Genomic DNA, 26,935 nt, shown 5'->3' with positions numbered 1-26,935 from the left:
CTTATTTCTAAAAAGGACTATGAGTGCTATGGAGATGAATTAACTAATTATTTGTAAACCATTCAGATAAGTACATTGATGAGTATTACAGATAACCTTGTGAGGGAAACTGTTTCTTGTGTTTAAGTGGAGTTGTTGGATAGCAAGCAGTTCATTAGAAATGAGAACATGAATTGTGTGGTGAGCTAAAAAGTAAATGTTAAATAACTCCATATTCAGGGAGGCAGGGATCCTGTGGGGAAAAATGATGTGTGATCATGTAACTGGACTCTATTATAATTTCTCCTTCTAAGTTTACAGTAACAATGTAAATCTGCACACTGATTTTGAGTGCTTTAACCAATTTAATTAGTTAACATATTTTGGAAGGTGTATATGAAATATTTATATACAGAATTATATATGTGGAATATGCTTTCAGAAGTTATGGCAGTAGAGTTGAGCCTGGTAGATTAGCTGCATAATGTGAACGAAGTGGTAAGTGGTGCAGAGAAGTGGCAGTGAACTAGCAGTTAGTATTCACTGAAGATACCCATTACAGATTGCTTTGAATGTTTTAAATTAAATGGTAACATTTTAAATTAGGAAAACTCATGGAGATTTTTTGTAGTGGCAACTGTGTGAGAAGTGTTTTCTCTTTATGTCAGTATTTTCATAAAAGAGAACATTTTAGATCCACAAATGTTGCAAATGCCTGAATGCCTTTTGAATGCTTCTGTTAGACTTCCTGTCCTCCTCCTCATCTGTTTTTGCTTTGGTTTTCTGTTCTGAAATTTGGATTTTACAGACAGGCTGAAGAACAAAGACAACAATACAGTATGAAACAAATAGCTGAAGTCCATTAAATCTATTTTATATAACATTCTTCTGCTTATTTACATATAGAGATTTTATTACTGCATCATCTATCTGCTGAAACTCATTGTGGAGCACTGCTATGAAACTCAGGTGGACCAAATGTTTCTTTTCTTCTGCTGACATTGATAGTCACATATTCTTTTTATGATATACTTCGATTAATCTGTTGACCTCTTTTGGTTTTGAATGAAATCTTGTGTTTTGGTCACTGAAACAGAGTTGTTTTTTCACTTAACAAATTGCTGGTAACTCAAGGGAAAGGATAAGTTAAGTCCAAATGATTGTAGTATAAAGTCAATAGAGTTTGGATTGGATTCAGAATGTACATGTTGAATTAAAGAGAGTGTGTCCATCCTGTCTACTGGAAAACAGACAGACTGACCTTAATGATATGGATTTCCAATAACTCAGGGTTTCTGTTCACCTTTTCTGTTTTCTGTACAGAGGTATTACAATGGTGGAGTAGTTCATTAAGTTGTGAAATGAAACCAGAGCCTTATTTCTCACCTTGGGTGATTGTATACATTAAGTCTGTCTCATTTTGGAAATATACTGTCCTTATTATCTGTATTACAGTGCTTGTACCTCTGACTGGATTTAAGGAAAAAGTTCCTTATGATGAGGGCAGTCAAACTTTGGAAGTTTGTGCGAGAGGGTTTGTGCCATTTCCAAGATTTCTTGGGGTTTTCAAAACCGGATTAGATAAAGCAACTTGACCTGACCATTGGCCCTGCTTTGAGCAGAAAGTTAGACTAGATAATTTCCTGAGGTCCCTTCCATCCTGAATTGTCCCATGGTCCGGGTTTTGTTCCAGTGTTCTTAATTCAAAAGAATGGTTAATTGAAATCTGGTGGGTTTTTGATCTTCTGTAAATTAAGTTGGGTTTCATTTGTCTTTATTTTAATCTATTTGAGATCTCACTGAAATCACTGTAGGTCATACGGTGAGGAAGCTAGATCTGCATATTGTTCATACATGCACAAAAAGGAAAAGCTTAATTTTGTATGCTATCACTGATGGATTATGTCTCCCATATTAGCTACGTATCCTTCTTTTTAAAAATGTTTTGTTCAAATACAGATAATAGGCTCAAAATGTTTAGTGTCAATTGGATTATCCCTAGTTCCCGATCTTCATCCTTGCTTTTGCAATAAAGTACCGCATAAGTCTAAATTAGTAATGGTTGTTATTAATTCTCACTTTAAATCCCTTGGCATCTTCTCTGGCCCCATTTAATAAAAGCTGAAATACTTGAACAGTAAATATTATGTAAAAGTTTCATATTTGAAATGAATTTCCTTCAGGCAAATAACAGAAGTAAGATGATATTTTGCAGCATTGTATATTAAAATAAATATACAGCTAGTTAGAATGGGAGCATTTCCTTGGAAGTAGAGCCAAAGAATGTGAAACGGAGCTTTAATTCGATTAAACTTTGTGTGTTTTGAAACACATAACATTTCCCAATGTTTGCTTATCCCACTTTACATTCAGAGAAGGAGGTGAGTTGTATCTTTATTGTATGTTTTATTTATAATTTAATATTGGACTTCCAGAATGGATCTCACCAATTCTTATCTTATATGGATTGTGTCTCAAAAGTCTAATGTATCCTACCAATAAAGCTATGGAGAGATGGGGGGAAAAAATGAATATCTGATTTGCAGAAAACGGCAGTCTCTCCATCTGTTGTTTTGCTTTCCTCTGTAAGTTGCATTTAATTTCTTTAATCTACTGGAGGAATAACTCAGCAAAAATTATCACCTGTGTGAGAAAAAATACGCACTTAACACCTTGGTGGCAGTGAGCTTACTTCTCCTTTGTTATCCTAGTTCCCATCTCCCTTGGAGGCATGAAAACTTTGGTTCTTTTGGCCTGCTATATTCAAAAAAGGCACCTCAGGAGTGTCAAAAGGAAGCATGCCCTGGAGCAATCTAACCTTTCTTAGACAAATAAACTGGTAAAAGGAACTGTCTCGCCTGTTCACAGATACGTGCATCTAACAGTTTTCAATTGTACTTCAAAACCAGTTTGATAATCTTTTCAATTACTAGAGACTGCTCAAGAATCCTGGAGAGATTCTTTGGAAATACCTTTATGGCAGAACTATTTTATCTACATTATGCCGTGCTATTAGAATCCTTCACAAGTCTGGACATAATTCTTTATAAATAACTATCAAATACTTGCAATTTCCTTTGCACAGTTACAGATTCCCTTTGGAATCAAAGGTTATTCTTCAGAATACTTTTTTTACAGTTTGTCAGACTGTGTGAATCTTTCAAATGCATTGCTTGGCAGAGTTTTTAATAGCATTTCAAAATACCTTGAAATGATTCAAAGACAGAAACGCAACTGATAATGTATCATAACATATTACGTGAACCTGAGCTATGTATGTTTGTTATTGGGCTTGCTCCTCTTTCACATCTGTCATCTACATGTTCCATAAAATAACATGCATCAGGAAGGAATTCCAGGAAAATCAGAGATTGTTTCTCAGCAATTAATAGGCAGCAGCAGCACCTGTTAGGTCACAGACTTTTTGTATTTTTATTGAACTTCTGTATTGTGAAGGCAAACTATAGATACTCCCGAGGTACTTCATTACAGCATGGCAAGCTTTATCCTACTTGTGCTTAATATTTCCCATTATAACTTCCTTTTTTTGCAACTTTTTTGTTGAGGATAGAATCATTCAAACATAGGCAATCTGTATTATGGTAACAATGTTCTAAAAAACACATCAGAAATACTAGAACCTCCACTATATCTCTGAATGTTGCTAGAGAAAAAAGAGAGGCTTTGTTTTTAACAGAATAGATTAGACTGGTTTGCTAGTGAAAAATCCGATTTGAAATTACTATTTAACTAGGGACTTCGTATCAGTCTTGCAGTCTGAACTTGTAATTACACAGGCATTCTACATGGTATTCTAGTTAATTTATCTTTATCTATTTTGTGTATTAATTTTCTGGATAAGGCAGGTTTGCAATTCATAGTCCATAATCCCACAACATTATTCTTCTGTCTCCAGAGTGTGAACCTGCACTGATTTGGGGGAGGGAGCTGCAATATACTGTTTAAATTCCTCATTTCTGATAACTGCTGTGAAATATTATGCCCAGTATGTGCTCGTACAGGAGGCCTACAAAAAAGATATTGGAGCAAAAGGAATATATCAGGTCTTCGCAGTTGTTGGTTGACTGCACAAGACCACGTTATTGAGATTAATGTCTCCACAGAATCCCCGTGCCCTTTATTTGCTCATTTAGTTATATCTGCAGTACCCTGGGACAAGCAGTGGCGGGCCTGTTTGGAGTATGCTCTTCAAGGGCACACATTTTGTCATTCCTGGAATCCCACTCCGCATGTACGGAGGTCCTGGGAGGTCTGGAGGTGTGTTTTTAATATCATTAATTTGTTTTCTCATTTTAGCCACCAGAATTGCGAGTAGATGGAGAGAAAGTGAGTTGTGTTTGTAGCTTAGTTCCACTCTCAAGTCAATTCCTTTAAACTGAAGGAAAAACAGTGTTAAGAATAGAAACTTATTTTCTTTTGGTGCATTATTTTCTATAGTGGTAGCAGGTGTGGCTTTTGGAAGGTCCACATTTCCGCAGGAGAAATCTCCCATCTCGCATCCACATAAGCTACGGAATTGGGCGTAGCTTAGGAAGGCAAATACAGTTAGTCTAGCTCTCAGTGACTCCACTGGTTTATATTAGGGACAATATATAACTCTAGTAAGGAGAGAAACTTACTTCATTCTGCACTGTTAATTATTGAAGCAAAATGGTATTTTCAGCAACAATTTCTTCAAGATTCAGTAATAGATAACAAGTAACTCTTCCCTCATTTTCCATGTGTATCAAAGGCTGGAGGGAAGAAATGTTAAGCTTCAGCCCTGATGACCCTTCCTGAGTTCAGTAAACACAGAACATTGTTAAAATCTTCTAAATGAACATATGCATGTGTGAATCCACTGATTGCACTGACAAGGTATACAGCTTTCACTTAGAAATATACATCACATTAAATATGTGCTAGGAAGAAGTGTTTTCTAGAAAGTGCCATTGTCACTGTAGTAGAAAAGGTTATACAAGTTGGAAATTCAGTTTCACAGGGTGTTTTCTGTGAGGTTTTTGTATTTATTTATTTTTTTTTAATTTGTTTTAAAGGAAACCACAGGCAAATTTGCACAGGCAAAGCAGAAAATAAAGAGTACTTCTTGTATTCCTGCTGTTTTCTTCCTTTTAAGGCAAAACATCCTGTATGTTATGGAGTATTGTGTGCAGTTCTGGTGTCCTCAGCATAAAAAGGACATGGAACTGTTGGAACAAGTCCAGAGGAGGCCACGAGGATGAGCAGGGGACTGGAGCACCTCCTGTATGAAGATGGGCTGAGAAAGTTGGGGCTGTTCAGCCTGGAGAAGAGAAGGCTGCGTGGGGACCTCATAGCAGCCTTCCAGTACCTGAAGGGGGCCTATAGGGATGCTGGGGAGGGACTCTTCATCAGGGACTGTAGTGACAGGACAAGGGGTAACGGGTTAAAACTTAAACAGGGGAAGTTTAGATTGGATATAAGGAGGAAATTTTTTCCTGTTAGGGTGGTGAGGCACTGGAATGGGTTGCCCAGGGAGGTTGTGAGTGCTCCATCCCTGGCAGTGTTCAAGGCCAGGCTGGACTAAGCCTTGGGTGAGGGGGTTTAGTGTGAGGTGTCCCTGCCCATGGCAGGCAGTTGGAACTAGATGATCTTGAGGTCCTTTCCAACCCTAACTATTCTATGATTCTGTTCTATGATTCTATGTACTTGAAAATTGTAGTTGTTGATGAAAAATTAGGGTTACACAAGCTGCAGCATTAAAAGCTGGATAGCTGTATAGTAAGTAATGAGCCAAAAGTGCTAACTACTTTTCTGTCTTTCAGGCTCATTACTCCATTACCTGCATTTCCCTATACATTCCATGCCTGTTGTTGTACCTGTCTACTTTACTGTTTTTTGGAAACAGCAATTACTGATACTGCATATGCATCCCCTGTTCCTGCTCAGGCAGTCGTTGTGGTGGGAATATGGTTGCATGGGTTTCAGCTGTTTAGCAGGAGCACTGGATTTGGAAGTAGGCATGTGTGCAGGAACCTGGGGTGTTAATCAAGTTTCAGATGTCTGTTTGGGTAATAACTGCTGTTGTGACACTAATATTAGTAACAGAAACATCTTTCCAAAGCATCCCCCTGGACTAACAAAGAGTTATGCTGAGCAGTCAGAGCTGTCTCACTCTGTGGAGAGGCAGCTACATTCCTGGATCTGCTCTACAGCAGCTACACCGGGCGCATGCAGGGGACTCACAGGGAGAATCCCTTAAATACAACTTTAAACATTTTTTTAAGTGAACTGACACAAGGGAATATCTTTGCCAAATGTGATTTACTGCCTAAATATTACTCCTAGTGTTAATCAGTATTGCTGATTTATGAACAAGTGCTGGGATTTACATTCCAAACTTCTGATTTATAGAACGTGACTTACAGGACACGTGACTGATTTACCATGGTGAAGCTGTATTACGGTTATGTCAGTGTTGCTATTATAAACTCCTGAGATTTAAAACTTGCCTGTAAAAATTGCTCTGATTGAAACTGTTTTCTCTTAATTGTCTGGCCATATTTAAAGGCCTGAGAAAGGCAGAAGAGTGACTTCACTGTGGGTCTGATTCTACACATGGAATTAAGAATAGTTTGAGTTTTAAAGATACTTAATACATGGTGTTCCAGAAGATTTTATCTTTCTACTGTAGTTGTCTCCCCAGAAACACAGTGATTACCCAAGCAAGTGATTTTTATTCATGAGTGTCTTTCAGAATTCTCTACAAATACACCCTTACAAGTGCTTCATTTGCACAAAAAAGCTCTGTAAACTTTGTCTTCAGCTGCCAAACACTGGCTTCTGCATTAAGCTGTTCCATGTGTGCTTCCGTGTCTCTGCAGAATTTCATCAGTGCTCTGAAAGTTGTGTGAGGCAGCTCCGAGGTGGTGGCACGGGGCAGTCGCTGGAGTGGGCAGTCCTCCCAAGTAAGCCCTTTACAGAAACCTGGACACAGATAGCAGTTAATGTGATCCCGTATATAATTTTTAAGGGAACATCTGGCTTTACTTTTTATGTCAGTGTGGTTGTAATTCTGGCAGTTAATTATCATACTTGAAATGTGATCCTCGATACTGGCTAGTAGAGACCAGACTGTCTGGCTGAACTGGTGAAAAACAGTTTGCAGTGCTGTTGTAGAGACAAAATTCCAGCCCTGCCTTCGGCTCCTATCTTATCCCCAGGAGTAATTGTGAGTGGGCAGTATATGTCTTGCACAGGGCAAAGATGAGGATATATTAAACTGTCTCCTAGAAAATGTGTCCCTCCTTTAATTTATCTCAGTTGTTTGGCAAGTGTGCAGGTAGGGGCTAAGTCATTTGAGGGATGTCAGAGAAAGTTAAATGGCCTGCAAATGAAACAGTTTTAATAAAGTTGTTTTTCTTTTTTTTTTTTGCGTATGTATTTGTGAAGGTAGAGAATATCAGACTGAAACGGCTGAGAAAGAACAGCATGAATTTATCATCTTTGTATTGCCTTTTTAAGACAGTATTCAGCAAAAGGTCGGGTAGTGAGCAAGTTAAGTTAATTTCTCAGATTCTGAGAGGGCAGTGGTTACTGAAATGAAGATCCAAACAAGGCAGAGACATTAAAACAATTACTACTCTTGTGAATTTGGCATGCCCATTTCCTGGAAGCAGTAAAGCCAGCAGATTGTTTCAGGTAACATTAATTAACCCAACAACACATTTGTTCTTGGCAGTGCAGGCAGAGAATAGGTGCCATGTTGCCATAGGAGGTTCAGGAGGATGACATTTGTGGTGTTGAAATCATTAACCCAGTAAAATGTATTAACTGATTGAAGCGTGTTGGGAAAACCTCAGCTCAGTTCTTAAAAAATGACCCCAAATCTCAAATGTTAGGATTTATCAGAGAAGGAATAAAAAAAAAAAAAAAAACATTATTAAGCCCTTTTGTAAACCTGTGGTCTGCTTGCATTTTGAATACTCCAAATAGTGATGTTTCTTGCTGTTAAAAAAAGAACACAGTATAATGGAGGTTGCAGAGAAAGCTGAAATTGATGTTCAGGTGTGGGGACAGGCTTCCATACGAGGACTAATGATACATACAGGGAACTTCAGCCAGGAGAAAACAGGGCTCTAGGTCACGCCTTGCATAGACAAGCACCTCTGGGAATGACATAGTTAGACAAGAAGTAGGGCATGTCAGCTGAAATTTAGAGGTGCCAGGCTCAAGAGGAAGAGAATATGCTCAAAAGGGATAACTGCTAAGGGAAAGTTTGTGTGTCAAAAAAGGTGTAAACAAACATGTGAGAATTAGCTTTTGGCTCAAATCCTCCTTGTCCCGCACTTCCTGGAAGTTGGGAGACTTGCTTCAGAGAAATACTATTGCACGCTTGCCTTGTTCTGTAGCCGCGGTGTCAACTAATGGTGCGTATCCACAGTTTGCGACTGCTGAGGACACAACAGGGGAACCCACGTCTGACTCGGTGCTTATGTACTTTTATTGGTATGCTTTAGTGAGATGGACACATACACTAGGAAGGCAGTGGAAGGTTGAATTGACCAGCAGATCTGTTTGTTACTTTTGTATTGTTTTCAGTGGTTGAATATCTATTTTGCCCTCTCTCACATTTTTTTTTTTATTTGAATAGAGGTGGATTTCTAGGATTAAAAGCTTGCTGCAGTATCGGGGATTTTTTTGTTGCTGTTGTTTAAATCCCAATTTTGCTTCCTCAGGAAGCTTTTTCAGAAGTTACTGGCTATCCTTTCTAACCCCCAAATGGAAACTGTCTCACATTGTGTGATTCAGGAACTCCTACTGAAAGATTGTTATTGACACTTGACTTGGCTGATTTCTTGTGTGTAGGAGTGATTGAGGTTGCTTTTGCATCCAGTGACAAGCCATACTCATGTGGTTTTGGCATCCAAAGCACTTAAAGTAGTCAGGAAAAAAGGCGAAACTTTCAAATTGTTTGCACTTAAATTCTGTCAGTTTGGGGTATATTCTCAACTGCTGCTGTCGTCGCCTGAAAAAGCATGCTTAGGTCTCTTTACCTGTTTCTTCCATCTGTGGAGCACATATGGTTACAGTTAGTTTGCAGTGACTGTTTTGGTAGTTTTGGTGGACTGTAAGTCTTCAAAGATAGAAATTAATGCTATTTCTTTGTGAGTCTACAAGATACTGCCAAGAGTGAGTACCAGGGCCCTGTGTACATCTGACAGGCCAATTCAGTCAAGTTAACATCAAGCCAAGTTGTACAATAGCAGATTCTTCCTTTTATCCTTAAAACCAGTGTAATTTCCTCAGAATTCCTCATTCTGTGGGGGGGATGGTTTGTTTGTTTATTTGTTACTATTTTCTGTCATCTAGACAGAACCTGAATATGTTTAATCAGGTCTTTTTTTATGAGGTTTTAATGTCATGTTTTAAAGGATACTTAAAAACAAGTACTTTGTGCCAGAACTCATTTGATGGTATAGATGTGTTGCTCTGAAAAATGTGTGCTGTAATTTTAAGAGTCAATCAAGGAAGCTGGAATGATTATTACAAGATGTAGTGATATCAGTGCAGAGAAACATTTTATGTTTCATTTGGAGGGCTCACAGTGTGCTTCACAGAATCCTGTTCTTTGCCATAGAATTGTCTTTCACCGTAACTTGCTAACTAGGCAGACAAATCATTTGGAAATGTGAGGATTTGGGAATATTTTTTCATTTAAAGTTGTGCATAGAAATCAGTGGGAATGACTCTACTGAGCTGTTGCTTTGCTAAGTGGGTAAGGTTTTCAGCAATCTTTCCCAGGCTATCCTAAGCAGAGTAGAATGCAGCTGTCACTTCCTAAAAGCATGTTCTGAAAGACTGATGGCTCTATTTTAGTAATGAAAAATACTGTTCTTTAACGTTTATAGTGGAGGTCACAAGGATAACAGATGTGATGAAGTCTATTAATAAAGAATCAAGTAGGTAGCAACTCTCCGCCATCTCTTTTATTTTTGATTTGATGTCCATATTGTAATAAGGTACCAGCTTGGGTTATGGCAACCAATTAAAACTGAGATCTGACTGACTTTGAGCCCATTTGTTAGTGACATCAAAATTCCTTTTTTTAATCAAAAGAAAGTCACATCTATGGAAAGGTGAGTTAGAAGAATACTCTATAACCATATAAATGTTAATCATTATTGTAGATGCTTGACTTTCTGCTTCACTTCATACAGGTTATAACTCCCCTTTTTCTGATTCCTACTGTAGTTCTCTCAGCCACTGAACATGCATATAGCAGTGTTGCTGAAAAAGGAAAGTACTACTTTATTAGAAGTTCAAGTAAATTGTCAAAGGACATCTAAGTACTGTCATTATAATCTTACTGTGGGCTTCAAGAGTTTGTTACTAACAGGGCAGGTGGAATAAGACTGGAAAAACGTTTTCTTTCTTTTTTTTACTTCCATCCAACTGTTAATAAAAAAGCCCTCTTAAAGTAGACAGTAATCCATTGTAAATTGATTATAGATTGTAATTGGTTATTTGCAAATCCACTATAAATGAAATTTATGTTTTAGTTTCTAATACTCTGGTGATATTTATTCTACTAATCACACTGTGCCACTAATGTGAGTGATTTTAGATTTGACAATAAATTGTTAATCCCGTAGCAGACTGTGTTTGATAAGGCATCTCTGCCAGGATAGCCATGGGATTATTTTCCTTAGCCGCAAGACGAGCTGTCTTCAGGAGAAGCAATGAAGTTGAGTTTCCCAGCTGTTAATGGTGAGGCAAATACCCAGGGGAAAAACACAGGGGAACTATAGAATAATATTTTTTTTCTTTTAATTGTGTAGCTGTCCAGCCGGGCTAAAACAGCCCCTGCTCTGCTTGACGGAAATAAGTAATGGTTTAAAATTCCTGGGTTTATAGGTTTTGCAACTACTTGGTAATGTACAATAGCCAAATCTTCAGTTTATTAAAATAGAGAAGGAAACAAAATATTTTTCTGTCCCTAACAAATATGAAGAGTTCCTAGAAATGTGAATCTAGAAAACTTAAACATGTTGTTTTTTTTTTTTTTTTTTTTTTTATGTGAGCATATATTACCTACTGAAGTTTGTGTGGTGTTCTGTGTTACATGATCCAGTTTTTCCTTTAAAACCTTTCTTTGTAAGTAAATTTGGTGCAGTTTCGTAACATTTGAGACTAGTTGTCATGGAAACGCAAAGCTCAGTGATGTTTTTCAATAGTGCTGATTGGTTAGAAAAAATATTTTGACACCATGTTATTTTCATCTTGAAAACTTGGTTAAAAAACATCTTAACATTGTTGTGTAAAGTCAAGAGCATAACACAGGAGAGGCACTCATTTACCGCAGCTGTCATGATAATATATTACCTTCTTACTACAATTTTTAAAATGGATTATTGTTGCTATGGATGCAGATAACAGGAGTACCCACTATGACTGTTGGAGTACTTTCAGCAGAACAGTATAGCTTTCTTATTTTGATTGAAGATCTACTTTACATATGCCCTACTTCTGATATCTAGCATTTTATGCTGTGTTCATCTTCCATACACCATCTTGGAATAGAGCTAATGGAAAGGGACTCTTTCAATTTACTTTTTTTTATCCAACAGTTCTAACATGATCCTTCACATTATGTCACTACTATGTTAGCTGCTTAGTAGAGACCTGGTAAGTATGTTAAAATGACTCAACTGAGCCTTTTACTTGGCAGCGTGCAATGAGGCCATGTAACAGTGTGCCTTGCTGTGTCTGTGTACTTACTGAAGGTCCTTGGAGCTCTTTACTAGTTCTGTCCCTCAGCATTTCATACTTGATGTAAATGACTGGAATTTCAGTGACCTAATAAAATCGTTTTGAATTAAAGTAGGTAGAAATTGTGCTTAGATTCACAGAGCTTGAAATTGGACTGTGGCCATTGAAGCCCAAGTGCTTATTACATGCATTTTTTAAAACAGAAAATATATTTAGTAAATACGTTGAAATTAGTCAGAGTGTGGCTAAGGCTCACTGTGTCTCTAGAGAAGTGAGCTAGAACAATTCCCATTCTAACCCTGCAGACTTTAATCACCATGCTAAAAGCAGTAATACAGAAGCTAGCTATGAGATTAGTTTTATTTGCTTTTGAGATTTTGATGTAATCATTTGGTAATGTGGCATTTTTATATAGTAAATTAGCCTTATTTCCAATCTCCAGCTGGGAGGGCTGCAGTGTAGAAAAAGGACCTTTCAGGTGATGGTTGTGTGTCAGGGCTTGGACAGGAGGTGAGGTATCTGGTCTCCCATGCTTGCCTTACCCACAGTTGAGGAAGAACTGGCCCTTGAAGAGCACTGAGACTATACAAGGATCACAGAAGTCCAGTTCTTCAAAGCCTTATCTTTGTTAGCAAAGTATCATCACAGTGGAAAGAAAGCCTACCCCCACGTGAAACTGAAATCAGTTTCTATATCTGGAGGGTGCCCCTTTTTTGCCTATTTTACAATAATCACATTGCAGAATGTTTTCAGACCTTCTCTGGATTCTTTGAAAGATGTAGCAAAGGTTGGATTCTATTTTTCCTGATCACTTGTTGTCAAAGGAGATACGTATTTAGATACAAAAGCCTTTATGTGGATGCTAATATATTAGCTATGAGAAAAGGTGAAATAGTTGGTACAACTTTGTATTTTCAGAATATCGTGGTTACCCATAAAAATATCTCACCCTTTCACTTCTGAATTTCCCATGTAGAGGAAGAAAGAGCTGTGTTTGGGGTGTGTTCCATTATTTGTAAAAACTACATTCACATCTTTGAAACTTGTGAACATTTGGCTTATGCTTAAATTTGCGCAATGAAGAAGCAAAGAAAATGCAGAAGATGAAGTAAAAGCTCAAAGTAGATCCACATCATAAAATAATGGTTTTTATTATCATACATTATTCCTAAGACCCAAAAGTATAAAAAAAAAACCATAGGGCCTAGTTGGGTTAGAAATAGCGTGCCAGGAAAGTTGTCGAAGGGAAGAATAAAAAGAAGCCATTTGATCATTTTGTCCAGGAAACCTTCTTTAGCTGTGCTTTAGGACGCCTGGATTTCAATTCATCCCTCATATAATCAGCTGAAAATAGATTTCATTTTAGGGTTGTGTACCAGCTTACATCAAGACTGCAGGTCTGTCTCATGAGTAAACTTTAAGCATTAGGAGAGATTTTTATACAATAGATTGCACTGTCTGTTGGAGACAGAAGGCTTCTGCATCAGTGACTTTTTCACAGTGAAATAGTTGCAATGAATATATGTATGGAAAATACAGTAAGGAAGACTAAAGTATTCAAGATATATGCAATAAACTCCAGCAAGCAATAGCGCAGATCAAGATTTGCAACACAAGCTTCACCACCATGTACTGTTTTCTCATCTCTGACCTCTCAGGTTGTCCCTTTTACCTGTGTGGTTTTTTTCATGTACAGAATGTTTGGCAAGATAAGAAAGTAATCAATAATTGCTCTATTACCATATTTTAAGATGAAAAAAAAGAAATACTGTGAAAAAAATCAGTATTTTCTATAATATTTGATTGGGATAAATCAACAAAAAACCCAACATAGCTTTTTGTCCTAATACTAAAGAATATTTGGAAGCACAAGGCATATTCTTTTATTTAATAGTATAAACTTAAAAAAAATATTCACAGACTCATAGAATAGTTTGGGTTGGGAGTGTCCTTCACACGTCATGCAGTCCAGCCCATTCCATGGGCAGGGCCGGCCTAGGCCTTTTGTGAAACGGTTAACTGAAAGAATTCCCTAAGCAATTTTTGTCCTGGATATTGTGGTTATAATGGTAACGCTTGCTTGCTAATTCTTAGGAGGTTTATGTCACGATGTTTAGGCAGTTAATCACCTCTTACCTATAAAATATATTAGAGAAATAAAGTATACTGCCATAGCAAGAATATCCATGTCTCCAAATTCAGGTCATTAAAGAAAAAGAAAAAAAAAAAACAACCTAGTTCATGCAATAAAGGTTGAATGAGTACTTAAGGAAATAGTCTATTTCTAGTGAGACTTATGAGGCTTGACAACATGTTTGATGAGTCAGTAAATGGTTGGAAGTTATGAGGGTAATGTGCTGCATGGAAGGAGAATGCAAGCAAGCGTGAGGGAGGGAGGACCAATTAGGGATGTCTCCTAAGCTGGGTGCGCTGCTCGTGGAGCAATGCTCTTGGGAAACGGGCATTGCAGGAACAGGGGGAAACACTGGATTTCTTTTCTTGAAGAAGCATAAAATACGTCTAAATAGTATTGTATTACCTTCAGTACTAAACCATCTGGAGAACATCTCTCTCGTAGGAACTATAGTTATTTCTGTAATGCTTGACTTTATACCTTTTGGGCTCCATTTTTATTGTTTCCTTCTTGTCTTTACTGTGGTGTTTTTTTTCAGTTCAGTTTTTGGGTTTTTTTTCCCTTGAAGTTTGTCATCTGCTCTGAATTACAGATAATTCTCTGGAAACAGGAAATGCTCAACAGTACCAAGGAGACTGCTCTTTAAAAACATACTTGTGAGAAAAGTAAATGATGCTGTTCTCAGGAAATGGACTTCGGATTGAGTTCTCTCCAGCAATTTTAGAAGATGTGAAAAAATGAAATTAAATTACTGCTGTCAGCTGTTAAGGTTTAGAATGTTATTAAAAAAACGTGCATAGTCCTAAAGCTGATTTTGGTGTAGTTCAGTATATAACAGGGAAAAATACAAAGCGACATGCTGCATAGAAGCAGTCGGAGCAGACTTACATTCCAGTAGCTACAATTAAATTCAGGTTGTGGTGTTCACAGAAAGCAGCTCATCATAGGAATACCAGAAAAATCAACATGCTTTTTAAAAGCATTAGGAAATTAATTGAAACTCTTGCAACCGGAACTATTTCTTGTGTAAATGTGTTTTCTTCATAGAGTTCCATAGTCTCTAAGTTACTTGTCATTTTGAATCTTAAATTTAGGCCAACATTCTCTGGTAAAACCCAGGTTTAATAATTGGGACTGAATCTTTACATGCTTTGATTATTCATTGAAGTAACTGGAGTGGGGACTCTTGTCAGCTGAAGTTCTAACCTTATTTTGGGGGGGTTATTTTGTCTTACAAAATCCTGTTGCAAAGCATTTGATATTGAGAACTGGAAGTGCAGAATATTTCTTAAACTTAAGTTCAGAACTTATATATTCTTTCAACATTTCATCCTCTAGAGTCTGAACTGCCAGTTTTGACAGGACCAGATGTCATTGTGGCAAACTGCAGATATACGAGTAATTTTTTTTCTGCTACACTGTATTTGGCTAATTCCCTTTCTCACTATGTTTTGTGATTAAGGCTCAGCAATTAAAATTCACAACCATCCTTTTCTGTGTGCTTCCTGTTCTCTTGAACTACCAAGAAAAAAAAGAGGTGAAATGCTTGTAATAAAAAATAACAATTACAGTGTAATTAGAGCTTGGTGTCATAATTGCAAGGCACATCAGAACTGCATTTGATGGCATCGTATTATTACTTCGTACACATAAAAGCTAAAAGACCAAGCCAATAAGTGTAAGTAATGATTCAGCTGAAGCTTCAACCTGTGTCATCAAAGTTTTCAATTTTCCAAAGAAATAATGGTTGTGTGGGATACCCATACTGATTAGCTCTTGAATGCAAAGGACAGGATTCACGCAGAACTGTCTAATTGTAATTGTTAGGCTTGGACTCAGCAGATTTTAGTACAGTTGGGGTCTTTGGGTACAGAACATTGCAGGTGCCTTTAGGCAAGTTGCTTTCAGTATTTTTAGCATGGGATGTTGATACCCTTGAGCTTGCATAGAGAGCTTTAAGCCTTGGGAGGTATATTTTATCAGCATGGGTACAGTAATACACTGCTTCCTCTGCTGTTTTTGTGACTGGAACTAATGTGGTTGTCTGTCTCAAGAGGAGGACATGCTTTGTGTGTGCTTTGTTTCAATACCTGTGAACAGGGGAATATCAGAATATTTCAAGTATTAGAAGTGCCATAATTTAAGCTGTATACCACATCACACATGTAAATGATCTCTGACTGAGCACTGGCTAGTATATAGTGTGAGGTCCCTATCACATGTGAAAAAACTGATTACCAGCTGGTAATGTTGCACGGTATGAACAATCCAAGATAGAGAGGCTTTTCTTTCACAAATTGAAGTCTTATTTAGGTACATCTAAAAATGAATACTGGCCACAGTGGTGAATGAGTTATTTGGGCAATAAAAATGGACAAATATCATTGAGTGTATAGCAGTACTGAAAAGCCTACTGTTGTTTTATGTATTTGCTCTTTTACTTAGATGCTAAGTAAGAAAAAGACATACATAAAAAAGACCTATTTCTCATGAAGCTTTTATCATTTTTGCTTTTTCATATCTGCATAAAAATGTGTGTGGCTTTTCAGAAGCAGTTAACTAAAATGAAAGATGCAGAGTGGTGGTGGCCTGCCACTTCATCTTCTCAGATGGACCAGTCTGCCTCCAGGGCTCAGCAAAAGGAGCCCCTGACATTTGGGAATCATCTGTCTAGGGAGGAAAAAAAAAAAAAAAAGACTTGAAAGTTTCAGGTTTTTGGGTTTTTTTGGGTTTTTTTTTTTTTTTGTTGCTGATTTTATTATATCTACACATATTTCTCCCAGAATTATTTTAGTATTTTAATTTCTATAGGTTATGCTTGTGACAAGATTTTCCTTTCATTTGAAAACACTGAAGCAAGAACCACCAGTATTCCAGTGAGGAGAGCACTCACTTGTGGGTGTGTGTAGGTATCATCAACTTTAAATCCCCAGCAGAAATTAAGCACTGTAGCAGCTCCCACCAGTATGTCTTCTCCATTGCAGAGGAATCTTCTGATTTCTAGTCTCTATTTACCTGTGTATTTTACAGCACTATATGCAAAGAAAACTCATTGGAAAATTTTGCATCTGGCAGTATTTATGATTGTGGATATTCAAACACTGATATCCACGTATTTAGAGCATTAGCAAACAGTTCTTAAGTTCAGTATACATGGGAAAGTAATTATATGGATCACTGATTAGGGAGTGTCCCTGGCAGAGTGGAAAATTGTCCTGAAAGTGGTGATTTAATCACCAAGCCTTTGCAGTCAACACAATGCCCTTATATAGTCTTCCCTGAAGATGAAAGCTCACTCCTGAGCAAACTGTAGTCCAGATATAAGCAAATTGAAATCTCTGCTGTCTTATCCAGCATGATTAGACTTGACCAAATCAGTCACCCAGGGATGTTTTAGAGTATTGCCTTGGTCTAAGTTTGGGAAAGGTTCTTCTACTGAAGAAGATTTGTGAGCTGATGATAGTTAGAAAATTATGTTCTTGGTAGTTGGAACATGAAATGCCAGTTTCCACAAAGAATTATGAGACTATGGGCTAACAGCAAAGTAATTACTGCTATTTCACCTCTGCTGCAGTTCTGGAAAGTGCGGTGGGCAGCTAGTGGCGTTAAGGGAGAGACAGGTCTCTACAAGAGCTACAGCTACTTCTAGAAGATACGGTAGTTATCATAGTGACAATATTCTCTATCCCCACCTTTCCCGTCCCTTGAGTGAAGAGGCAAGGAGGCTTTCCAGAACTTCCTTCTGTGGCTTTTTAAATTCAGTACATCTTTTGCCATGCATGAATAACACATTTTTTGAACATAGTCATTCTGTTTTGCATTTTATCCTGTTGAGAGACTTAAAAAAAGTGACTGGAAACAGACAGCATGATTCTCACCTCTGCCTGCCTCTTAAATTTCATTGCAAATTTTCCGTGATCTGCAGTGTCAGTGATGAATCTTCCTGACTCCACAAATACCATAAAATACCATCAAGGCTCTCAGGATACTTACACCTCAAACACACAGATGATAAGGAGCGCTCTAGGAATATCTTGCAGCAAAAAATGATGATTGTTTAAACAACCTGCTATTCCATGGAGCTGAGCATTGCGTGTCTTGTTAGAATACACAGCGCAAGACCCACATCTCTGCTAAAATGCCTTTTTACACAGAACTCAATTTTCTGAGCAGCCCCCCTTGCTGTCAGAGCTTTTCACCTCTTACTCAAGAGAATGGAAGCAACCCTGGAACATCTCATGAATAATGTATCTCTCTCATGTGTGAGTCATACTGTGTTCTGGAACTGTGCAGATGGCTGCCAGATCCCTCACTGGTAAAACAGGAGAGTCTGTATCGCTTTGCTTCCTGGAGAGTAAAACAAAGCATAACTACAGTGACAAGGCAATCCTCAAGTACTGTAAAATTCATACTGCTCTTTTAACAGAGATGGGCAAATTTCTGCCCGCTTTAAGCCATTTTATTCTGGCAAGTTAGAAAAAAAGGGTTAGTGGATCTTGATTCAAGCTTTAGCAATCTGAAACCAAAAATTCTATTCTGATTCCCAGACACAAAGGTGCATCTTTCTTAGAAAAAGTAGTTATGGTGGTGCAACTGATAAAAGCAGCTTTATTGTGCTGATGGCAGCTTACGGATTGCACGGGAAGCCTCAGAATACTCTGACGTATATGCAATTAAATGGAATGTACAATCCAAATTGATTTGTGCTTCCTTGTCACAGCAGTCCATCTGAACATAGTAAATGCATTGGAATTGGAATAATGGAAAATCCACTTGCCCTTTTCTGTGCCATCTCTTCCAGCTAATGTCTGTGAAATACCTGAGGAGTGCTTTTACAGTACAGTTGTTATTTGGTTTTAGGCAAGCAATTTGTGGAGTTCTTTTCAGACATCCACTTAATAACAGAATACTTTCTGGAAGTGAAGCTACAAGGGAAAATGTAAAAAACCTCTTTTTAATCTAAGAGTTTTGAATGTTCTACATCTTAAGTCTGTAGAGAACAGGTAGATTTCTGCTTGCTTTTTTTTTTTTTTTTTCCATTCTTGTTTCTCCCCTAAAATGTTTTCAGCTCTCAAAGAACAGTGACATGCAGAGGCAGGTTGATAGATCACGTGTTTGTGATCTATCATATTGGTGCTTACACGTTACATAATGTTTTTTTCTCGTATATTGAGGTTTAAAAGGAACGTGTCCTTCTGTATTGTTTCAGCTTACAGTAGTCATTCATCTGCCTTTGTTTTTAAGGGGCAAAGAGGTCAATTATGCAAAAGTGACTATTATTGCAGCATAACCTCTACCCCTGGTGCAGCTAGTGTTCTTACCTGGATCACATCACTGATACGTACTAAACAATCTAGCCTTTTTGTTCAGCTGCAGTTAGTTCAAATGATCTACTGGAACATTATTAGTTTTAGTAAAAGCATCTGAAAAAATAGTGTCATGCTCTGGGTTTTTTGCAGGTTACTGGCATCTTCAGAAGAGATTCTGATCACTTCTGCTAGATTGTCAAAGTTGTTGGTGATAGTGTGAAACTTCATATGCTGCTTCTTGTTAGGAAGGCTGTATACTGAGGACCTGCAGATACAATCTGATCTGCAGGTGCTGTCTGCACTTGTTTGTACTTGACCCATATCATTTGAAGGCGATATAACTAATGAGTAATCCTTGTTACCTCTTGGTTTTCTTATGCCACCTCTGTCAGAGAACTTTCTTCTTCCACTCTTGCATCCTTCCCTATTATGCACTTCTCCCTTTCTTTTATACATTTCACTGCCCTCTTCCTTTTTCTACTTCCGTGCTTTCATTTTTCTTTAACCTGTATATGCTTCTGTAATGAAATTGAAGCAACTACACTGAAACCTGACCCGACCTTCATCCTTCTGAAATTTCATGTGTGTTCTGAATCTTTACCCGCATCCTTTTTTTCAGTCTGATTGAAGTGGAAGATGTACCAACCAGGGTTCCTAGCCGTTCTGCTGTGGTCTGACTGGTGCTAGCATAGAATCACAGAATGGGTTGAGTTGGAAGGGACCTTAAAGGTCATCTTGTTCCAGCCCCCCTGCCAGAGGCAGGAACACCTTCCACTAGAACATCCTTAATAATGATACATTTTTTTCTTTATGAACTCATGCTTTTTTTTATAGATGTGGATAAATTGTCACTGAGATGTTAACCACACTTTAATACACAGTATTTTGTAATAATGTATGTTTTGTAATAATGTATTTTTGTTACACTGTATTTATTTGTAATGATGTATTTTGACATCTTTTGAAGCATGTCAAATCTGCTTCGTAGATGCTCAGGGCATGCATAAAGCCACAGAAATGAAGAAATACATGCGTGCTTTATGGTCAAGTTGCTAGAATCTCAAGGAATCAAAAAATAGTTAATTTTCAGACAGAACAAGTTGTTTATGTTGTGGCCAGTAGTTAATTATGCTGTCTGCCAATGATGATACAGGTAGTCATTCCTGGGCTGGTGAACAATGAAAGACAGCGGCCCTCAGGAAGATCTGAAAAGCAGTCTGCTTCAGAAGATTGCTCAAACCTCGTGTATCAATAGAATTGAAATTTCCCCTGTTCCCCTTAGAAGTGAGAAGAATGTCTTCTGTGCTGAATATAGATTACCATTTCTGGCTGGCTTTGGATTTATAGGTATGTAAGAAAGAAGTCTTGCTGGCTCCATGGTCATTTACCGAATTATTCTCTTGACTATAGAAGTTGTGATCCAAACCCCATCCCCACCTGCTGTCTCCTGCCCATGTTGTCCTACCTCTGTCTCCATGCTGTGTCTGTTACTGTATCAGTATTCCAAAATATGGATAACTTATGCATGAAGATAGGCAGACTGCTGCAGTTCGGGTAAAATACTGCCATTTTCCCTTTATTATTGACTCACCCACAGTCAGTTGTTCAGAATGTGCCCGGTTGTGCTGACGGAATGTCGGGGAAGGTGTGCCGAGTATTGACTGGTACTCCCAGGGAAGCAGCTCTTCGTTCTTGATGGGATGTTTTTTTGAAGATGAATTGAGACCAAGTCCATCTGTTTATGACAGACTGTCCATCATGTTACAGCATCTGCTATGAAAAAAACCTGGAGTTGATTGGCTTAAAGCAAGTGGAAGTAAGAAAAGTCTCAACACACAAAAACTTATTTGATGGGAGAGTGTCAGAAGTAATTATACTGAGTGAAAGTTAAAAAATCACAACCAAATAAACTTGTAGAGCTAATGTAGCTATTAGAATGAATGTGTTTATGCCCAGATGAACAGCTGTCCAAAACATTCAGTTACATTTATGAACAGCACATGAATTTAGTGACAGCTGGTAATTCTGTTAAGCATAGAAAACCTACAGGAGAAGAGTATCACAACCTTGTTTTTAAGGAAAGATTAAACAAACCCCATTGTTATAGACTGAAAAAAGGGTGCATGTCCATGTGTATGCGTGTGTCCACGTGAATGAGGTGAGTCAGTGAGAGCGAAGTTTGCAGACTTACTCTCAAAATAACTTAAGTGTTTCCAAAGCAGGCAGAAGACTGAGGTAGGTAACACACAACACAAAAACCTTCTCCTAATGAAAGAACAAAAAGTAGCTGAGAAGTAGGATGGTCTGCAGTAGTTGTTCGCCTCCGGCAAGCTCAAGGCATATTTAAGACACTTAAGGCCACATCAGCTTAGGAAATAACATCACTTTGTTCTGTGGTCTCATGAACTAACTTGGCTTCTTGCAAAACTTCCATAGCTTTTGATCTTTTTTTCTTCTCTTCATGTTCTTCTGCCAAAGTAGAAAAAGGGGCAGAATCGAAATGCATAAATGCATAGCCTTTATGTGAACTGCATCTTTAATGACTTCCCTTTGTACTTGTATAAATTTGAGCTACTCTGACCAAGTTGTTCTTATTAAATCTAGCCTTCTGAGTCTGTATAATGCCTGGAGTGAGTTCAAGAGGACTGACTTGCCAAATCTAAATGCAGTGGGAGGTTTCCACTTGCAGTGGAATAATTTAAAGAATCCATGAAGTTGCTATCGCGCAGTCTGCCATTGACTGCTTGCTGCTCCGTTTCCTGGAAGACACCATACAAAAGGAGGATAACATCTACATGGCTGCATACTTAAGTTGGGTACAGGGAAGTTGTGCTTCAGGTCTCCCAGAAAAAGCAATAAATATACAGATGATTCTATTCAACCTCTAATAAAAAATGAAGAGGCAGGTTTTTTGACTGCAGTTGTAAATCATCTGATAAACTGACCAAATGAGGACTTTCTGTTAGACATTATTTAAATTAGAAGGGGGTTAGTATAGCCCGTAGAACTGCTGTAGTATCAGGAAACATTGTGTTTAGCAGAGTTGCTAGGTATTGAAAGATAAAAGGCACTGAATTTAATCACAGCTCTGCCTGCTTTGGCTGTCTACATACAAAAAAAAAACCAGTTTTATGGGTTTGGTTTTTTTTTTGGCAGATACTTGAAAAGAAGTTAAAGTCTGACCAGTGAGCTGGCTCAGTGTTAAAATTACAAATTCTTTTGTCACCTAATTTTGAGTATGTTATTTCCCATAATTTCTGGTTTAGCTGTTGCTGATAATTGATAAGGAAAAACAGAAGAGAGAATTTCCAACTGTTACAGTTTTGCTACCTCACTGGAGGTAAATGATATACTTATCTTTGAAATGGAAGGGTATGGTTTGAGAAGATGCAACCTAACAGTACTTCAGCTTCTACAGTTCTTTTACTTAAAGCAGAATTCATCTGAAGGGAAAAATACTTCATTCTCTGCTTCTTGTAAGTGCATGGAACTTGGATTATATATTTTTGTGGAACATAAGATGGCAAGTCAAAGGCTTAAGCATACATAAGGGCTATTTCTCACTTGGTGTCAAGGTAGTGGTCTTTGACATTTCTTGGCCGCTGTGGCATTACTGCGATTCATCTCAGCATATTAACATAACAGAACATGACTGATGTAACAGGGTGTGACACATCAAAACGACAATATCAGAGGCCAAGAAATTCCATTTTTAATCCTGCTGCAAAGAGGCTATTAATTTTTAGGGAGTTTGTTTGCACTTTCAGGCTTGCTAAATTTGTTATTTTTTGACCTGAATCCAGGTGAACTTCTGAGATATTGTGAGCAGCGTCTTTATTTTAAAAGTCAGAAAGTCCAGAGGCACGGCTCTGAGACAAAATCAGAATCTGAACATCCATTTATAATGGACAAAGCAAAATGCAAACCCCAGCAGTATTTGAATTATGGGCTTTTCCAAAATGTCTTTGTTTTGCATCTGCATAGTTGAGAGACTTGCTTAACCACAAACTTTAAATCAGGGTCTGCTCCCAGGGCTTTTGCTCATTACAAAGGTATGAAGACATTTTTATCTTCAAATGTTATTTTTCACCTACTAGCTCTTGATGTTATAGAGTTAGAATTTCACTGTGTACAGCCTTTTATTGCTTGGCGTCCAGATGTCAGCCATGTTGGACTTGAAAATAATATTGCCACCACACTGTTTTGGTTGTTCCAGAGTTTCTTAAGCTTTCCAGCAATGTATCAAAAAATGACTGCCCCTTGGAAAAAGAAGGGCTTGGAAGAAGGATTGCCTTTCCTTAGAGGCCCACCTCAGGTCCAAATGAGAACTCATCCACTTTAAACTTTCCTTGAACTCTGAAGTTTGTATTGTTGATAGATCTCTTTTGAAGTAGGTTTTACATGGGTTTGTATGGTTTTCTTTTTCCTTGGTTGGGTAGTCACAAACCAGTTTTCTGATCCTGTTATTTTAGATACATTTAGAGAAGCAGTGTCAAGCAGTATGTGCATTGCTGCATTGGAGGGCTGTGCAAATGTGTTCTCTCCTGGGAGAGGATACAAACCTGACAGGTTAAAGTTAATAGCTGGACAAACCTTGGATGTCAAGCTTGAGAAACTGAGCAGCAGTGACCACTTCAGTTAAAAATAGCCAGGCCTGTTAAATCTGATGAATATGCTAAAGCTGCAGCCACCTTGCAGGAGATACCACTGTTGACCGAAAGGCTGGGAGGCCAGAGAGCAGGAATAATTTTCTTCCATAGTTAAAGAAAAGAAGAGGTGAAAATGTCAAGAAACTTTGGGCTCTTTTGTGTTCAAAGATGAAGGTGAACCAGTGTGATTTTTTTCTGTTCTGTGTATACTTTCTCTAGAAATATAAGTGCTCCTCAGAGAATTTGTACTAAATCTCTTCAGCAATGGAATAGAAGGCTAAAGGAGTTGAAGAAAACTTTTTATTAGAAAGAGTTTGAATATTTCTTTTTTTACCATTGTTGGAAAAAAATGTGGCTTTTGTTATTGGAATGTGATTTTTGCTATTGATGGTTACTCCAGAAATAGACTAAGCACCATCCTGGGGACTGGACTTTTTTTTTTCTTTTTCTGAAATACTATGTCTTAGAATTTTAGCATATAAAATAGCAATCAGTGGGTATTGTGCTTTGTTTATGTATTTATAGCTATGATGAACATCATAAAACCAGAAAACAGAAGCGCAGCAAAAGTAACAGCTAAAAAAAGTGCAAGCAGGAAAGGGAAAGAGACCATTAAAGAACAGAATGATGATGTGTCTGGTGGTCTGCTCAACTATCTGACAGATACTGGTTATAGAATACGTTGGAGCAAATGAGATCTCACTATATTAAAATAATGCCAAATCAGCACAATTACAAATACTTAGATTAATTAAGACCAGTCATTTTTAACTATATGAAGCTATTTCTTCTCTTCAATACAGGTTTCTAGCTAATGTCTTTATTTTGCTAATGGACACATCTATAAAACTTTCAAATACTGATGACTCTTTGGGTCTAGGTGAAGCCTTTCCCTGTTTGTATAAGGCTCTTCTATTTTGGTTGTTAGCTTTTGAGAGTATTGGTGGAAATAAAATGAGCATGGAATTATGAGTTCTGCTTGGATTGTAAGTAGTGAAGAAAACAGATTACTTCCATTTCAGAATAACTTGAAACTTTGAAGAGCCTTCTATGCAGCTGTCTGCTGGCAAATACCTGATACGTAATTTATAACAAATATATTTTTGGGAGGTGGGAGAGTACAAATACAAGATTTTGGGAGAACTTCGTAATTTGTGCCTAATCTTCCTTAGGTTTCCCACATTTTGAATGCCAAGATTAACATATTAGGGTTTCCTAAAATCTCCTGGCCATCAAGTTCAGTCTCAGGTATTGCAGAAACCTTCAGTGTGTAATTTCTTTCTTAAAATCTGACGTCTTTCTTTTAGGTCTTCCTCATGCCATCCAACTTGGAAATTCATTCCAGAAGAGATACTCACTACCTTTTGAGTTGGGAGTCTTTTCTCCGATCTCTAGCATCTTCCTACACCTGTGACATAATGTCAGTTACTCTTCTACTTCAAATTGTTTGAAGATAAATTTATTTATAAGAACTTACTTTTGCCAATCAGTCAGTGGTAATGAATTAGATGACGTGAATATCATTCAGCAATAACAATAGCATTCAGGTAGCTGTATTCATAAAAGACGAATAATAGAGGTTCGCTGAAAAGTAATCTGTAATGCCTGTTAGTTACAACTGGAATAGCTGAATTATCTGCATATCTGACTTGAGCCCCCAAATTTAAGTACTTCTCTCTTCCCTATTATCATCCATTCAGCAGCTGCTTCTTCATCTTAAGTAGAGGGTTTTGATAACCCATCACTCTTCTATCGTATATAGATAAAAAGTGAATCTCTTTCTGAAACACAAGGTAAAACCATCTTTGGCGTGCTAATAAGCTGCAGCTAATGGTTCCTCTTTATCTGAGTAGCGAAGGTGACAGTCACATTAGTTCTTGTAGAAACAGAAGAAAAGTTGGGAAGAGATATAAAGAGTTGTTGTCCTCCTCTGCCTCACATCAGCATTAGTTACTGTCAGATAATTATGGAATTCCCTCCTGCTTAGATTGAGACTTGTATAAAGAGATACGCAAGATGCTGAATTTATAACAGTACCATATACTTGCTAATATATATATAAATAGTATGTGAGAGAAATGTATCTTTAAGGTAATATTTTCAAACACAAATCAGACAATGTCAACGGAATATTCTTCATTTTGTTCAAGCAGTAGTGATGGGTTAGGTAATGAAGACAGTTTTGTTGGGCGTGCCAAATCTCTGATTTAAGTAGAACATACGCCTTGTGTGCAGCATGGCATCTTCAGTAAATGTTCTTTATAAATCAGTGCCCTGCTTAGTTTTTGCACATGATTTTACTTCTCAATATTTTTCTCCCCATATCTTTGAAACAATAATATAGGAAAATAAAAACTCTAAAGTAGATGGAAATCTACTAAAAACTATTTATTGTTTTTACAGCTAATGAGATTGCCTGGGAAACGTGCAAGTAGTCTGTGGTGTTAAATTATATATTCGTGCCTACTCAGTTCCATGCATTATCCTCATCTATGGGAAGACTGTGAAGGAAAATAGAAATATTAAATCTGTCGATGGTACACACATATCCAGCAGAGACTGTTGTCATTCTTCTGTTCTACTGCATATTGTGGGCCTAGAGCATTTTGCAATACCTGCAGTATGAAACCCAGTACTTGTCCGTAGGTTCTGTTTTCTTTCCAGTGTTACTATTAGGAAATCCGCATCTATCTTTTAGAGATTTCCATAGAATTTTAATTACTTCAGTGTGTAAATATTTGCTTTTTGCTGATCATGAAAACTCTGAGAAGCCCGTCTTATCAGAGATGTCAGCATAAGCCCTTCTCTTATACGCAGTCCTGAGGGTGGGATACAAGTAGTAGAGGGCAGATTTATTTGAATAGTTTTGATACATGAACCAAGTTATGTGACCTGTTGCAGGTATCTCTTTCAATAGTAGTATTTAATGATGTATAAGTAATAAAATATTTCCACTATTTCTTCCCTATGGGGCTGTTAATTGCTTCCTCCAGGCATATCTGTGAAACACTTCCTTGATTCTTAAGTAAGCAGAATTTGCATTTCATTTGTAGAATTATATTATTATTTCTTTTAGCTAGATTTCTCATTTTTTCTGTTACTGCTAGAGAATC

The 26,935-nt window shown here is 37.6% G+C and overlaps 1 long non-coding RNA gene across 4 annotated transcripts in view; it reads left to right on the top strand.

The window, feature by feature from the left end:
* LOC136019335 (uncharacterized) overlaps window positions 1–26,935 on the top strand; it is a 265,515-nt gene that overhangs the window by 134,863 nt on the left and 103,717 nt on the right. For 2 of the 4 annotated variants that reach the window (XR_010614825.1, XR_010614821.1), the window contains one exon: window positions 25,130–26,811. The exons of the other annotated variants lie outside the window; for them this stretch is intronic. This is a non-coding gene — a long non-coding RNA (uncharacterized LOC136019335). Of the gene's footprint in view, window positions 1–25,129; window positions 26,812–26,935 lie in introns of those variants that run through there. 4 annotated transcript variants of the gene reach the window in all.

This window comes from Lathamus discolor, chromosome 9, assembly GCF_037157495.1.
Source record: "Lathamus discolor isolate bLatDis1 chromosome 9, bLatDis1.hap1, whole genome shotgun sequence".
Lineage (NCBI taxonomy): Eukaryota > Metazoa > Chordata > Aves > Psittaciformes > Psittacidae > Lathamus > Lathamus discolor.
This window is presented reverse-complemented; position numbering and strand designations above follow the sequence as displayed.